At 40.0% G+C, this 13,580-nt stretch overlaps 1 protein-coding gene across 1 annotated transcript in view; it reads left to right on the plus strand.

Annotated features, from left to right (window-relative positions):
- Nucleotides 1-13,580, plus strand: part of LOC122705859 — an 86,524-nt gene that overhangs the window by 2,359 nt on the left and 70,585 nt on the right. The window lies entirely within an intron of this gene.

Genomic DNA, 13,580 nt, shown 5'->3' on the forward strand with positions numbered 1-13,580 from the left:
TCATCATCTCCCAGAGCTTGCTCAAACTCATGTCCATTGAGTTGCTGTTGCCATCCAACCATCTCGTCCTCGGTCATCCCCATCTCCCCCTGCCTTCAATCTTTCCCAGTAATCAGGGTCTTTTCCAATGAGTCAGCTCTTCCCATCAGGTGGCCAAAGTGTTGGAGCTTCAACTTCAGCATCAGTCCTTCCAGTGAGTATTTATTGTTTATTTCCTTTAGGATTGACTGGTTTGATCTCCTTGTAGTCCAAGGGACTCTCAAGAGTCTTCTCCAGCACCACAGTTCGAAAGCATCAAATCTTCAACGCTCAGCCTTCTTAACGGTCCAACTCTTACATCCGTACATGACTACTGGAAAAACCATAGTTTTGAATATACGGACCTTTATTGGCACAATAATGTCTTTGCTTTTTAATACACTAAGTTTGTCATAGCTTTTCTTCCAAGGAGCAAGCATCTTTTAATTTCATGGCTGCAGTCACCATCTGCAGTGATTTTGGAGCCCAAAAAATAGTCTGTCACTATTTCCATTGTTTCCCCATCTATTTGCCACGAAGTGATGAGACTGGATACCATGATCTTTGTTTTTTGAATGTTGAGTTTTAAACCATCTTTTTCTCTCTCCTCTTTCACTTTCATCAAGAGGCTTTTTAGTTCCTCTTTGCTTTCTGCCCTAAGAGTGGTGTCATCTGCATATCTTTGGTTATTGATATTTCTCCCAGCAATCTTGATTCCAGCTTGTGCTTCCTCCAGCCCAGCGTTTCTCATGATGTACTCTGCATGTAAGTTAAATAAGCAGGGTGACAATATACAGCCTTGACGTATTCCTTTCTCAATTTTGAACCAGTCCATTGTTCCATGTCCGGTTCTAACTCTTGCTTCTTGCTCTGCATACAGGTTGCTCAGGAGTCAGGTAAGGTGGTCTGGTATTCCCATCTCTTTCAGAATTTCCCACAGTTCCTATGTTGTGTGTGTATGTTTGCTAAGTCACTTCAGTTGTGTCTGAGTCTTGCGACCCTGTGGACTATAGGCCACCAGTCTTCTCTGCTCCTAAATTGGATACATGCAAATCTATAAATGCTATATCTTCTTATTGGATTGACTCCTTTATCATTCTTCTTCATCTCCTATTGTAGGTTTGTCTTTAAGTCTTTTGTCTGATGTAGATATAGCTACCACAGTTTTCTTTGGTTTTTGTCTGCATAGACTGTTTTCTTCACTTTTTGTCTCTGTGTGTTCTTCAAGCTGATGTAAGTCTCTGGTAGACAGCATATATTTCAGTCTTGTTTTTGTTTTGTTTTTTATCCATCAGCCATTCTATATCTTTCAATTGGAGAATTTATTCCATTTACATATAAAGTATAAATAAGTATGAACTTATTGCCATTTTGTTGATTGATTTCTGGATGTTTTGTGATTCGTTTGTTCCCTTCTCTTGCTCTCTTCTCTTGTGATGGATGATTTTCTGTAGTGGTAACCTTAAATTTCTTTATCTTTTGTACACCTACTATAGTTTTTTGCTTTGTGGTTATCTTGAGGCTCACATAAAATACGCTATATTTGTTAACAGTCTATTTTAAGTTGATAATAAGTTTGCACACATTCTGAAGCTCTACATTTTTACCCCCTTCACATTTTATATTTTTGATTTCACAATTTGCATCTTTTTATCTTATGTATGCATTAACAAGTTACAGTAGTTGTTGTTATTTTCCAGGTTTATAACTGACTAACCCACCACCCTTACAACATTAGATTATTCTGAATTTAACTCCATGTCATTAAAGTCTTTTTCTGGGATTTTTATCTTGCTCTTTTCTTTAGAACTTATTCCTCTGTATTTTCCATTTTCCTTGACTGTCTGTATTGGCTTAATGCCACATCTCAGGCTTGAAGGAGTGGTCTGATTTAGAAGATGGAACTTCTTCAACCCTGTTCATGCCTCTCACTTAAGCCTTTGTGGTTATCCAGGCAGCCTTCTGTGTTCTTACAGGCTTCCAGTAGTTGAGGATCTGCCAAGATTTGTCTGCATTCCAAAGGGGAGGATCTCAGTCAGCACCTAGAGGCAGACTAAATGGAAGCCAGACCCTCAGGCAGCATCTTTTAAAGTATGTGAATATTCTTCCTTGGGGAGGACTGGTAAATGAATCTGTCTGCTCCCTCTCTGCTGAGCCCTGAGGGGATAGCCACTTAAAACTTTTTTTCTTTTTTGCTATCATCCCATTGAACCCATGAACACAAGGCCCACTGGTCACTGGTGCCAGACCTCTTAGTGGCAATCACAACCCCCCAGGTGGCAGATGTGTGCATAAGCGCCTTTCTCAGAGACACCAGGAGCATAGAGCCCGGCACAGAGAGAGCATTAAGGTGGCGCCCACTGGCCTCCCTGATCTGTGGAGAGGAGGGCAGTCAGCCCCTCAGGCCACAACTGTTAACAGAAGCTAATAGTCTTGTCTCATAGAAAGACTGGTCAGTTCAGTCTGCTCCCTCCACCCTGGGCCTGGGAGGAATAACTGGTGAAAAAGTGTTTTTCTGTTTGTTACAGTCCCCTGGTGCCCTTGAACAGAAGCCTCACTAGCCACCGAAGCCAGGAGAGGAAGTGACATCCTCCAGGCAGCAGCCACAGAACCTGGGGCATCAGACATGCACACGAGCCGCTTTCTGGGAGATCCCGGCAGCCTGGACGAGGCAGGGGGAGAGCGGGAAGATGAACCCACCAGCCTCCGCGGTTTCTGGAGAGCAATACAGTCGGCCCTTGGAAGCCTTTTAAGTTAGAAGCCTGTCCCTCGGGCTTTTAAGGTTAGTGACTAGCCTCTTTCATGGAAAGACTGGGTGCATTTCAGTCTGCTGCCCCTGTGCTGGGCCCTGGGGTTTAACCACAGGGAATCCACACAATCTAAGAACTATCTATTGGATTAGTTTGCTATAGCCTTGTGGGTCTCATGCATGCAATTCCTGTTGGCTTTCAGAGCCGATGTTTTGGGGTCCATTTCTCAGGTGGAAGTCTTAAGAATTGTGATACCAGCAGTGGGGTCCAAAACCTTCAGTCCTCTGGGAGATGCTGAGTTGTGAGTTCTCTGCTGGTTTTTTTTTGTTGTTTTTTTTTTTTTTTCTCTGCTGGTTTTATGTCACTGCATGGGAAGAGGTTAATGGTGAGATTGTGTCCCACCTACCCATTCTGATGTTGAGGGGTTTGGTTCATCTGATGTGTATGAGTTGCTCAGTTAGTTTCCAGATATCTTTCGAAGGAAATTGGTCTGCATGTAGCTATAGATTCAGTGTGTCTGTGAGAGGTGGTTTCAGGATTCTCCTGTGTTGCCATTTTGAAGCAGAGAAACATTTTTCTGTTTCTTATAAGAAATGCTGCATCACCAACACTCTTGTTGGAATAGGTAATGATATTATGTGGGAAAAAATGAATATCAGTGATTGAATTGAAAAGTGATTCAGGATGTTGGATTCAATGAGAAGTTTTAAGAATACCTTAACCGATTTATTTTCTTCATATTTTTCTCTCAATGTATGCACAAGAACTAGATATAACGATCCATGTTTAGTTAAATATAAAGGACTCTTTTACTAAGTGTTAACATTCCAAGTAAGAATAAAGTATGTGTTAATAGTTTTCAATTGGTCATATTTTTCTTTCTTAGTGGTTTATAATAAACTAATTTTTTATTATATACCACTAAGAAAAACTAATAGTCCATCTTACAGTAGGTATATCTTAAATAAATTGCTTTATTTGGTTCTCATATGAATACTGTGAGATCAGGCAAATGAAATTTGGGTAATTTTCATTTTCTTACTAGTGAGGTTGTATTTATACTTTTGAAACTAACCTAAAAAACTAGTTCATAGATTTGTTTTCTGTAACATTCAACCACAAACTTAAAGCATTTTTACAGTTGAGTAGATCATGTTCCATAATGACACCTTTCTGAAACTGGGATATTACAAATGAAAAATGAAAGATGGGAGTTAAGCACAGGTGTTTTATGCACAGAGTCAGGGAACACTCAGATATGACAGAAAATCCTGGATAGGCAGCAAAAGATTAAAGCTGGGAGAAATGTGGTGGTATGCAAAGTATCTCAGGTCTGGTCAAAGTGTTTTCATGGCATTTATTGTTGTGTTATAGATTGAGGTCTTGTTCTTGAATCTTTCAAAGGTGGTTCATTTCTCCTAAACTGTGCCTTCAGATTATATAGCTGTCAGTTTGCCTGGATTGGTAGTCAAGTTCTTCCTTCTAGGCAGAAGAAACCAATTCTGGAAGGATTATTAGTTTACAGAATCGGTGGGAGGCCTGGTGAGACCCAGGATCAGACAATGATAATAGAAGCAGCCAATAGCCCAGGTAGCTTCTCAGTATCTGGGATGACCAGTATTTTGGCCTTTCAGTTTCCTCCTGTCCAAAGTCAAATGTTGTTCAGTTCCCACAATGGGGATTCAGATCATGGGCAGCCAGCAAAGCTACTTATACACTGTATTATTATGTATTATGCCATATATGTTTTAACATCACTGAATATAGCAGTTAAAAATACATTTAATATAGCCATATTTAGCTGTAAGGAATTATTTTTTTATAATTGCATTTCTTTTAAAGAGCACTGTTAAGTACAGTTGTTGTTGTTCAGTTGCTAAGTCATGTCTGACTCTTTGCAATCCCATGAACTGCAGTCAGGCTTCCCTGTCCTTCACCGTCTCCTGGAGTTTGCTCAAACTCATGTCCATTGAGTCAGTGATGCTATCCAACCATCTCACCCTCTGTTGCCCCCTTCTCCTCTTGCCCCCAATCTTTCCCAGCATCAGGGTCTTTTTCAGTGAGTTGGCTCTTTGCCAAAGTATTGGAGGTTCAGCTTCAGCATCAGTCCTTCCAATGAGTATTTATTGTTTATTTCCTTTAGGATTGACTGGTTTAATCTCCTTGCAGTCCAAGGGACTCTCAAGAGTCTTCTCCAACACCACAATTGGAAAGATACAATTCTTTGGCACTGAGCCTTCTTAATGGCCCAACTCTCACACCCTTACATGACTACTGGAAGAACCATAGCTTGGATTATTGGACCTTTGTCAGCAAAGTGATGCTTCTGCTTTTTAATATACTGTCTAGGTTTATCATAGCTTTTCTTCCAATGAGCAAGTGTCTTTTAATTTCATGGCTTCAGTCACTGCAGTGATTTTGAAGCCCAAGAAAATATAGTCTGTCACTGTTTCCATTTTTTCCCCATCTATCTGCCATGAAGTACAGTTGACGCTCTGTATCTACAGGTGTGTATCCACGGATTCAACCAAATATGGAGCAGAACCTTAAGAAAAGAATTCCAGAAAGTTCTAAAAAGCCAAAATTGAATTTGCCATGCATGGGCAACTATTTACATAGCATTTACATTGTATTAGGTATTATGAGTAATCCAGAGATGGATCCCCCTCATATGTGTATAGACTGTATGCAAATAACATGCCATTTTATATAAGGGACTTGAGCACCTGCAGATTTTGTTATCCACAAGGGGTGCTGGAACCAACTTGTTGCAGGTATTGAGGGATGACTTTCCTGGAAAACTTGCAAAACATCCCCAGAACTACAACATTCATCCTGCTATAGGCATGGCCATTTTTATTAATTCATTCCTTGCCAAAAGTTAAAATATATAGGAATATTATTCTCCTAGAAAAAAATCCAGTTTTATTATGAAATATGATATGATTCCCTTGCTGAAATTCACCTATAAAACCAGGCATGCCTATGGATGGTAGAGGGCCATTTTTAGATGTTTCTTAATTGCACCAAACTCCAGCGGTCACTTAACTTCAGTCTCTGAATTCACAGTCTTTAAGTATCTAACACGTCATTTATCTGTTTGCTTATTGCTTACTGCAAAGATAATGAATGATTATTTTAAAATTTGCAGCATTACAGAAATGCAGAACAAAAAGTAGTAAGTCGCCATAACCCTGCCCTCAGGGATAACGCCTGTTAACAGCTTGGTGGCTTATACTCCAGACTGCCTGGGTTTCATTTCCAGCTTCTGCATTTAGCTGGCAGCCTTGGACCAGTTATTTGCCCTCATGCTACCTCACTTTCCTCAGTGTGATAGTACTGGCTTATGGGGGTTCGTGAGGGTTTTAATAAGATAATGTGTAAAGTGTTCAGTGTAGTTCCTGGCATATAGAAAGAGCTTAATGAATACTAGTTTTTCTACATCTATTCATCTGGATAATCTAGATTATGTTGCAATTAACAAACAGCCCCCCAAATCTCAGTGATTTAACACAGCAAAGGTTTTTTTTTCTTGCCAGTGCTACGTGTCTTACACAGATTGGCAGGCCCGTTTCCTCAGGCAGTCATTCAGAGACCCAGGGTTCTGGAGATTGCACCATGTTGCGGTCACACCCTGGAATACAAGGCCCCTTTTGTCACCATAGCAGTGAAGAGAGATTGTAAAATCTCACATGGAATTTTTACTGCCTCAGCCCATAATTCTCCCCTTCCAATTGCAATTTATTGGCCATACCTGCAGGTAAGCTGAGAAATGTGGAGTGAAGTGGGTGGGTGCTACTACCTCTGTCACAATCCACTTCTTTCCCCTCAGCATGGTATATTATTATTTAAACTGTGATGTAGTTTTTCTGTTTCTTTAAACTTATCATATCATGGACTTCTGTCCATGTCAGTACACGTTCATTTATTAATTATTAAACCCTTCTGTGTGTTAGGCGTTGTTCTAGGTATGGGTTATACCAATGAAAAAAACATTTGATACTCTCTGTCTTTATACAGTTTAATGCATTGCAAACAGGAAGTATAATATAATATGTTAGAAGTAGTAAATGTTATGATGAGAAATAGGGAGAAGTAGGGATGTGTTGGGAATACAGTCTTTAAAAAATCTGTATTGGAGTAGAGTTGCTTTCCAATGTAGTGTTAGTTTCTGCTGTATACAACAGTGAATCGGTGATATGTATACGTGTCTCCTCTCTTCTTTAGATTTCCTTCCCATTTAGGTCACCACAGAGCACTGAGTCGAGTTCCCTGTTCTCTATACAGTAAGTTCTCATGTCTGTTTTATACACAGTAGTGTATATTTTATCAGTCTGTCTCCTAATTCATTCTACTCCTCCTTCCTCCCTTGGTAATTGTAGGTTTGTTTATAAGTTCATCTGCACCTTTTTTCTGGATTCCACATATAAGGGATATTATACATTTGTTTTTCTCTTCTTGACTTACTTTAGTAAGCCTATGACAGTCTGTAGCCTATGACAGTCCATCTGTGCCTCTGTAAATGGCACTATTTCATTCCTTTTTATGGCTGAGAAACATTCCATTGTATATATGTACATGTCTTCTTTATCCATTCCCCTGTTGATGGACATTTAGTTGCTTTCATGGTCTGGATATTGTAAATAGTGCTCAGTGAACATTGTGTGCATGCATCCTTTTGAATTTTGGTTTTCTCTAGATATATGCCTAGGAGTGGGATTGCTGGATCATATAATAGCTCTATTTTTAGTTTTTTAAGGAACCTCCATACTGTTTTCCATAGTGGCTGTACCAGTATACATTCCCACCAACAGTGTAGGAGGGTTCTCTTTTCTCCACACCCTCTCCAGCATTTATTATTTATAAATTTTTTTAAATTATTTATAAATTTTTTGATGATGGCCATTCTGATAAGTGTGAGATGATGCCTCCTTGTAAGTTTTTATTTTAATTTCTCTGATAATTAGTGATGTTGAGCATCTTTTCATGTGCCTATTGGCCATCTGTATATCTTCTTTGGAGAAAGGTCGTTTTAGGTCTTCCACCCATTTCTTGAGTTGTTTGTTTTTTAATATTGAGCTGCATGAGCTGTTTGTATATTTTGGAGATTAATCCCTCATTAGTTTCTTTGTTTGCAAATATTTTCCTCTATTCTGAGGATTGGGGATACAGTTTTTTTTTTTTTTGGGGGGGGATACAGTTTTAAATAGAGTGATTATGGAAGGCCTGTATGAGATGACAAGGACTTCCCTGGTGGCTCAGATGGTAAAGCATCTGCCTGCAATGGAGGAGCCCAGGCTTCGATCCCTAGGTCGGGAAGATCCCCTGGAGAAGGGAATGGCAACCCACTCCAATATTTTTGCCTGGGAGATCCCATGGACAGAGGAGCCTGGCGGGCCACAATCCATGGGGTCTCAGAGTTGGACTGAATGACTAACACTGTCCCTCTGACTGAAAGGTATGATGAAGTAGGTTTTGTGATTATTATCAGAAGGTGAATGTTCCAGGAAAATAAAATGATGTGTGGTTTGGTGATGTGTACATGAAAATGCACTTTTCTATTTTTGTATGTGTTTAAAGTTTTCCATGAAAAAAATTAAAAACAAAAAAAGTGGCCATGACTCTTTTGTAACCCCATGGAGCTTGCCAGGCTCCTCCTCTGTTCATGTAATTTTCCATGGGTCGCCGTTTCCTCCTCCAAGGGATTGTCCCAACCCAAAGATTGAACCCACATCTTTTGTCTCCTGGACTGGCAGGCGGATTCTTTAGCATTGGCACCACCTGGGAAGCTAAACATTTAAAGGCATGAGCAGGTACAAGGAATGGAATTGTCCAGGCAGGAATACTGGAGTGGGTAGCCATTCCCTCCTCCAGGAGATCTTCCCAGTCCAGGGATTGAACCCGGGTGTGCCACGTTGCAGAGAGATTTATTACAGTCTGAGCCACCAGGGTGGTTCAGTTGTAAGACTCGCATCTAAATGTTATGTCTGCGTTTTGGAAAAGAAAAGTCATGATAGAGCATTTAATAGATCTTCACAATTTTCTTAAAAAAAAAAAAGAGGTTTTATCAATTTGATCCTCAGAAACAATGTTTTTTTTTTTTTAATTTATTTATTTTTTCAGTGGGTTTTGTCATACATTGACATGAATCAGCCATAGATTTACACGTATTCCCCATCCCGATCCCCCCTCCCCCCTCCCTCTCCACCCGATTCCTCTGGGTCTTCCCAGTGCACCAGGCCGGAGCACTTGTCTCATGCAAGAAACAATGTTTTAACTTGCTTATTTCTCTGCATCCTGACTAACTCTGGGTACTGTACAGTCTAGCACTGGATTACATTTTGCTGTTTATCACTGCACATGTGTATATGTTAGTCTTGTTTTTCTAATTATTTGTTCAACTCTTAACCATTACTTTATTATCTCCCTTTCAGTCATTCCTTTAACATGTTTAGACATATTAGAAATTCTCTATGGAAATTATGGAATGAGAAATAAAACTTAATGATGACTTTGTTAAATATAATATCAGTCGCCAATCATTCTCACAGCATTTTGCTATGTTGAGAATGTAAAAGAAAAAAGTAAGCCACATGAAATATTATATCCACAAGCGACTTAAAAGTTCTGAGGATTAGAGAACTCAATAATACTTTAGGCACTTTTTTCAAGTAACTGGCCAATGTGAGGTACAGCTGAATAGAGATTTTTCTTAGTCACATATTTGCCATGATTCTTCCACTGGAAATTTTGTTCTTTCAGTGATTTCCTTTCTGTTGTCATAGAATTAGGCTACATTACACAAACATTTGAGTAAATTCTGTCAGTTTTTCCTTAAAATGACCAAGAGTCTCAACAGTTAGATGACTATGACTGAGACAAAAAAATGAAATCAGCCCAGTTCAGCCCAGAGTTTACTGGATTGTCTCACACTTACTCGACCAGATTGTGAGGGCACACCCAGACCCCAAGGAGGAGTGTCTGAGAGAGCACTCACTTAGAACCACCCTGCATTTAATGGAAGTGGTGACAGGCTTGGTCAAGCAGTGGGAAAGACTCTTGTCAAATTCGTCTATTGTTAGTCACACAACTGGAACATCATGTTTAAAGGAAAATACATGATGCTGCTAGAGAGCTATGTTGGAAGAGCTGTGGCCCAAGAAAAGAGAATTCAATCTAGAGAGAACTGCACTTCATTGACCTAGATGACTTGGAAGTCTGATGCTTAAAGAATCTTGTTTTCATAACTTAGTTCACCCTCATCATGATGTATTCTATGAGGCAGAATCTCTATTTTGAGAACAGTGTTGTTACCTCAGGAAGGAAGGATGACTGCACTATACTGACATTCAGTTGGAAACATTTTTAGGATTTAGAATGATTTATTTTTTCAGTATCAGACTACTCACCGGTCTTATTTAATCATGAAAACAGCTTTAGAATAGTGGCCATACCTCAATGTCAAACACAGAAACATAATAGCATCATTATAATTCAAAGGTCACAAAACTGTTTTGAGACAATAAACAGTTACTTTGATCTCTGAACTTCAATTTCCTCCTGTGAAATGTGTAGACACAGATTATTCTCCTCCTGTATTTTACTGGTTTGGTTTGAGTATATGAAAATCCCAAGCCTGGCTCTTCCAGGCAGAAACCCGAACAAAGGGAAACATAAAGAATCATAAAAGAACCATTAATATGGCCCTAATATGTTCCCTGTGTTAATTACTAATCCTCCTCTGAAGGAAGGATTTCCTTAGATTTCTACCTGAAGATAGAGCTTTGCTTTATACTCCTCTAATATATCACAAATTCTCTATTCAATGATCATTAATTTGCCAAATATTAAGATCCTACCATATACCAAGAAATGATGCTAAGGACTGGAGATCTAAAGAGAAATAAGATAGACAACTTCCAGCCCTTATGGAACTGATAGAGCAAGGGACACCACCGTTACACAAATATCTATAAATGCACTGAGATTATGCAGACATAGTACTGGGTGCTGTGGGAGCTTTCCACCTATTAGTGAGGCCACAGTGGATTTTTAGAGATATCAAAGCTAAACAAGAAAAATGAGGCGAAGTAGGCTAGATGAAGAATAGAGGGGCAAGTGGTTTAGGCAGAGGCAACAGCACTGAATTGACTTGGAAGTACTGTGAGAGGAAAGCCAGAGGGGCTGTGGTGAGAGGCAGGAGCCAGTTCTCAGGGGCCTCGCTGAGGGTTTTGTCTCTATTCTGAGAGTGATGTAGGGAAGCCATTGGAGTTTCCTACTTATTTATTTTGTTGTTTTATTCCTTTAAGCAGGGAAGTGACATGGTCACTTGCATTTTTAAAAGATCATTCTAGGCACTATGTGTGGAATGGAGGAGAGGATCCTGTACAGATATATGTAGAGAAACCAGTTAGGAGGCAATTAGAGGAAATAGATTAGGAAGTTGGCAGAGAAGAGGAAGAAAAAGTGGACTGAGTCAAGAGATACTTAAGAGGCAGAGTCAATAGGATTTCATTGTGAAGACAGGATGAATCAAGGCTGACCTCTAGATTTCTGGCCAGACTGAATGGGTGGAAGTCATTTATTTAAATAAGGAATCCTGGAAGAAGAGACGGTTTGGGAAGGAGAATCATGAATCATGGTTGATCAGCACATAGCATACACAATAAGACATTTAGAATACAAAAACCTCAGGATGCAAATTACATATAGATATACAAATATAGGTTCTCATCAAAATTATGTTTATTACTTAATCCCCAAGTTTTGCTTTATAAGTTCTGGATATTTATACCCTTTTAGTGGTCATTTACAGTCCTATTCATGGGTATTTTAGGTCCTTCTGGTCCAGGCATTCAGGTTTGTACTGACTTTAGCTTTATATTGCACTAAGTCTACTCATTCTTATAGAAGTCTTCCCAGGTGTCACTAGTGGTAAAGAATCCGCCTTCCAATGCAGCAGGTGCAAAAGATTCAGGTTTGACCCCTGGGTCAAGAAGATCCCCTGGAGAAGGAAATGGCAACCCACTCTAGTATTCTTGCCTGGATAATCCCATGAACAGAGGATCCTGGCAGGTTACAGTTCATGGGGTCACAAACAGTCAGACAGGACTGAGCACGTGCACACACACACATGCACACATTTTCTTATAGATTCTAAAACTGTTGCAAAGTCAAGTGGGCCTTAGGAAGCATCACTACGAACAAAGCTACTGGAGGTGATGGAATTCCAGTTGAGCTATTTCAAATCCTAAAAGATGATGCTGTGAAAGTGCTGCACTCAGTATGCCAGCAAGTCTGGAAAACTCAGCAGTGGCCACAGGACTAGAAAAGGTCAGTTTTCATACCAATCCCAAAGAAAGGTATTACCAAAGAATGTTCAAACTACCGCACAATTGCACTCATCTCACACGCTAGCAAAGGAATGCTCAAAATTCTCCAAGCCAGGCTTCAACAGTACGTGAACCGTGAACTTCCAGATGTTCAAGCTGGATTTAGAAAAGGCAGAGGAACCAGAGCTCAAATTGCCAACATCTGCTGGATCATCAAAAAAGCAAGAGAATTCCGGAAAAACATCCATTTCTGCTTTATTGACTATGCCAAAGCCTTTGACTATGTGAATCACAACAAACTGTGGAAAATTCTGAAAGAGATGGGAATACCAGACCACCTGGGCTGCCTCCTGAGAAATCTGTATGCAGGTCAAGAAGCAACAGTTAGAACCGAACATGGAACAACAGACTAGTTCCAAATCAGGAAAGGAGTACATCAAGGCTGTATATTGTCGCCCCACTTATTTAACTTATATGCAGAGTACATCATGCGAAATGCTGGGCTGGATGAAGCACAGCTGGAATCAAGATTGCCAGGAGAAGTATCAATAACCTCAGATATGCAGATGACACCACCCTTATGGCAGAAAGTGAAGAAGAACTGAAGAGTCTCTTGATGAAAGTGAAAGAGGAGAGTGAAAAAGTTGACTTAAATCTCAACATTCAGAAAACTAAGATCATGGCATCCAGTCCTATCACTTCATGGCACATAGATGGGGAAACAATGGAAACAGTGTCAGACTTTATTTTCTTGGGCTCCAACATCACTGCAGATGGTAATTGCAGCCATGAAATTAAAAGACGATTACTCCTTGGAAGAAAAGCTATGGCCAACCTAGACAGCATTTTTTAAAAGCAGAGGCATTACTTTACCAACAGAGGTCAGTCTAGTCAAAGGTATGGTTTTTCCAGTGGTCATGTATGGATCTGAGATTTCAACTATAAAGAAAGCTAAGCACCAAATAATTGATGCTTTTGAACTGTGGTGTTGGAGAAGACTCTTGAGAGTCCCTTGGACTGCAAGGAGATCCAACCAGTCCATCCTAAAGGAAATCAGTCCTAACTGTTCATTGGAAGGACTGAAGCTGAAGCTGAAACTCCAATACTTTGGCCACTTGATGTGAAGAACTGACTCATTGGAAAAGACCCTGATGCTGGGAAAAATTGAAGGCAGGGGGAGAAGGGGACAACAGAGGATGAGATGGTTGGATGGCATCACCAACGTGATGGGCATGAGTTTGAGCAAGCTCTGGGAGTTGGTGATGGACAGGGAAGCCTGGTGTGCTGCAGTCCATGGGGTCACAAAGAGTCGGTCGGACACGACTGAGTGACTGAACTGAAAAGTGTGATTTCTTGTTTTCTCTTATCTTTAAATGTCTTATATAGTATCTGATTCATTTGAAGATCATTCCCACAAATTGAAGTTCCTTTTTTTACTATACCTTTTTTCCCCATGACATTTTTTCCCCCCCAGTGGGTT

The sequence above is a fragment of the Cervus elaphus genome, chromosome 12, assembly GCF_910594005.1.
Source record: "Cervus elaphus chromosome 12, mCerEla1.1, whole genome shotgun sequence".
Classification (NCBI taxonomy): domain Eukaryota; kingdom Metazoa; phylum Chordata; class Mammalia; order Artiodactyla; family Cervidae; genus Cervus; species Cervus elaphus.